General features: G+C 41.1%; 1 non-coding gene across 1 annotated transcript; it reads right to left on the bottom strand.

Moving 5' to 3' along the window:
• Positions 1-673: 673 nt before the first annotated feature.
• Positions 674-781, bottom strand: LOC112752354 (small nucleolar RNA R71). The gene has a single exon (XR_003176794.1). It is a non-coding gene; the product is annotated as a small nucleolar RNA R71 (small nucleolar RNA).
• Between the last annotated feature and the right edge of the window lie 3,123 nt (positions 782-3,904).

The following is a 3,904-nucleotide window of genomic DNA, read 5'->3' as shown; positions in this document are numbered from 1 at the left end:
CTCCTCACAGTTGTGTTTCTTCCATTATATTACATTCTTTGTCTCCCCCTCTTCTTCCACTCACAAAGGGATCCCTATACTGTGGTATAAAGGATCCATATTATTATTATTATTTTTTCTGTGCCTTCTTCTTTGTCATATGAGCAGGAGCAAGGACAAGAACATTCTTGTTGAAGCAGATCCAGAACCTGAAAGGACTCTGAAGAGAAAATTAAGAGAAGCTAAAATACAACAATCCAGAGATAATCTTTCAGAAATTTTTGAACAGGAAGAGGAGATGGCAGCCGAAAATAATAATAATGTAAGGAAGATGCTTGGTGACTTTACTGCACCTAATTCCAATTTACATGGAAGAAGCATCTCCATTCCTGCCATTGGAGCAAACAACTTTGAGTTGAAACCTTAATTAGTTTCCCTGATGCAGCAGAACTGCAAGTTTCATGGACTTCCATCTGAAGATCCTTTTCAGTTCTTAACTGAATTCTTGCAGATATGTGATACTGTTAAGACTAATGGAGTAGATCCTGAAGTCTACAGGCTCATGCTTTTCCCTTTTGCTGTAAGAGACAGAGCTAGATTATGGTTGGATTCTCAACCCAAAGACAGCCTGAACTCTTGGGATAAGCTGGTCACGGCTTTCTTAGCCAAGTACTTTCCTCCTCAAAAGTTGAGCAAGCTTAGAGCAGATGTTCAAACCTTCAGACAGAAAGAAGGTGAATCCTTCTATGAAGCTTGGGAAAGATACAAACAGTTGACCAAAAAGTGTCCTTCTGACATGCTTTCAGAATGGACCATCCTGGATATATTCTATGATGGTTTATCTGAGCTATCAAAGATGTCACTGGACACTTCTGCAGGTGGATCCATTCACCTAAAGAAAACGCCTGCAGAAGCTCAAGAACTCATTGACATGGTTGCTAATAACCAGTTCATGTACACTTCTGAAAGGAATCCTGTGAGTAATGGGATGCCTATAAAGAAGGAAGTTCTTGAAGTTGATACTCTGAATGCCATATTGGCTCAGAATAAAATATTGACTCAGCAAGTCAATATGATCTCTCGGAGTCTGCATGGAATGCAAGCTGCATCCAACAGTACTCAAGAGGCTTCTTATGCAGAAGAAGCTTATGATCCTAAGAACCCTGCAATAGCAGAGGTAAATTACTTAGGTGAACCTTATGGAAACACCTATAACTCATCATGGAGAAATCACCCCAATTTCTCATGGAAGGATCAAAAGCCTCAACAAGGCTTTAATAATGGTGGAAGAAACAGGTTTAACAATAATAAACCTTTTCCATCATCCACTCAGCAACAGACAGAGAACTCTGAACAAAATGCTTCTAATTTAGCAAATCTAGTCTCTCATCTATCTAAGGCCACTGTGAGTTTCATGAATGAAACCAGGTCTTCCATTAGAAATTTGGAAGCACAAGTGGGCCAGCTGAGTAAAAGGATCACTGAAATCCCTCCAAGTACTCTCCCAAGCAATACAGAAGAGAATCCAAAAGGAGAGTGCAAGGCCATTGACATAAGCACCATGGCCGAACCTAAAGAGGGAGAGGAAGACGCAAATCCCAAGGAGGAAGACCTCTTGGGACGTCCAGTGATCAATAAGGAGCTTCCCTCTGAGGAACCAAAGGACTCTGAGGCTCATCTAGAGACCATAGAGATTCCATTGAACCTCCTTATGCCCTTCATGAGCTCTTATGAGTATTCCTCTTCTGAAGAGAATGAGGATGTTACTGAAGAGCAAACTGCCAAGTTTCTTGGTGCAATCATGAAGCTGAATGCCAAATTATTTGGTATTGATGCTTGGGAAGTTGAACCTCCCTTGTTCATCAATGAACTAAGTGATCTGGATCAACTGACATTGCCTCAGAAGAGACAGGATCCTGGAAAGTTCATAATACCTTGTACTATAGGCACCATGATCTTTAAGGCTCTGTGTGACCTTGGTTCAGGGATAAACCTCATGCCCCTCTCTGTAATAGAGAAACTGGGAATCTATGGGGTGCAAGCTGCTAAAATCTTATTAGAGATGGCAGACAATTCAAGAAAACAGGCATATGGACAAGTAGAGGACGTATTAGTAAAGGTTGAAGGCCTTTACATCCCTGCTGATTTCATAGTCCTGGATACTGGAAAGGAAGAGGATGAATCCATCATCTTAGGAAGACCTTTCCTGGCCACAGCAAGAGCTGTGATTGATGTTGACAGAGGTGAAATAGTCCTTCAATGGAATGAGGACTCCCTTGTGTTTAAAACTCAAGGATCTCCCTCTGCAACCATGGAGAGGAAGCAGAAAAAGCTTCTCTCAAAGCAGAGTCAATCAAAGCCCCCACAGTCAAACTCTAAGTTAGGTGTTGGAGGCCACAATCAAACTCTAAGTTTGGTGTTGAACTCCCATATCCAAACTCTAAGTTTGGTGTTGGAGAGTCTCAACAAAGCTCTGCACATCTGTGAGGCTCCATGAGAGCCCACTGTCAAGCTATTGACATTAAAGAAGCGCTTGTTGGGAGGCAACCCAATTTTTATTTATCTAACTATATTTTTCTTAATTATATGTCTTTATAGGTTCATGATCATGTGGAGTCACAAAATAAATATAAAAATTGAAAACGGAATCAAAAACAGCAGAAGAAAAATCACACCTTGGAGGAGCATCTGTCTGGCGTTCAGCGCCAGAACAGAGCATGGTTCTGGCGCTGAACGCCCAATATGGGCAGCTTCTGGGCGCTGAACGCCAGAACAGGCATGGTTCTGGCATTCAACGCCAGAAATGGCACACAAATGGGCGTTGAACGCCCAAAATGGGCACCAACCTGGCGCTGAACGCCCAGAGTTGTGTGCAAGGGCATTTTACATGCCTAAATTGGTGTAGGGATGTAAATGCCTTGACACCTAAGGATCTGTGAACCCCAGGATCTGTGGACCCCACAGGATCCCCACCTACCTCAACATCTCTCTTTCCATTCATGATCATCCCTTCTGTTTTCCATTTACCACTCACATCCATACACCCACTACCTTCAAAATTCAACATCTCTCTCCCACCCAATCCCACCCATATGGCCGAATACACACTCCCACCCATCTCCTCCATATCTTCTTCTTATTCTTCTATTCCTTCTTCTTTTGCTCGAGGGCGAGCAACATTCTAAGTTTGGTGTGGTAAAAGCATAGCTTTTTTTGTTTTTTCCATAGCCATTGAGGGCACCTAAGGCCAGAGAAATCTCTAGAAAGAAGAAAGGGAAGACAAAAGCTTCCATCAAGGGTCTATAGCTCAGTGGTAGAACATTTGACAGCAAATCAAGAGATCCCTGAGATACCTCAGGGGATATATTTTCTTCCATACAACTATTGGAAGCAACTAAGGGTGGAACATCAAGAGCACTCCATCATCCTTCATGAAATCAGAGAAGATCTAAAAGCAATGAAAGAGGAGCAACAAAGACAAGGAAGAGACATAGAAGAGCTCAAGGACATCATTGGTTCCTCAAGAAGGAAATGCCACCATCACTAAGGTGGATTCATTCCTTGTTCTTATTTCTTCTGTTTTTCGTTTTCTATGTTATGTGCTTATCTATGTTTGTGTCTTCATTACATGATCATTAGTAGTAGTAACTATGTCTTAAAGTTATGAATGTCCTATGAATCCATCACCTCTCTTAAATGAAAAATGTTTTAATTCAAAAGAACAAGAAGTACATGAGTTTCGAATTCATCCTTGAACTTAGCTTAATTATATTGATGTGGTGACAATGCTTCTTGTTTTCTGAATGTATGCTTGAACAGTGCATATGTCTTTTGAAGTTGTTGTTTAAGAATGTTAAATATGTTGGCTCTTGAAAGAATGATGACTAGGAGACATGTTATTTGATAATCTGAAAAATCATAAAAA

This window comes from Arachis hypogaea, chromosome 15 (genome assembly GCF_003086295.3).
Source record: "Arachis hypogaea cultivar Tifrunner chromosome 15, arahy.Tifrunner.gnm2.J5K5, whole genome shotgun sequence".
Classification (NCBI taxonomy): domain Eukaryota; kingdom Viridiplantae; phylum Streptophyta; class Magnoliopsida; order Fabales; family Fabaceae; genus Arachis; species Arachis hypogaea.
The sequence above is the reverse complement of the archived record's forward strand: the minus strand, read 5'-3'. Positions and strand labels throughout refer to the sequence as shown.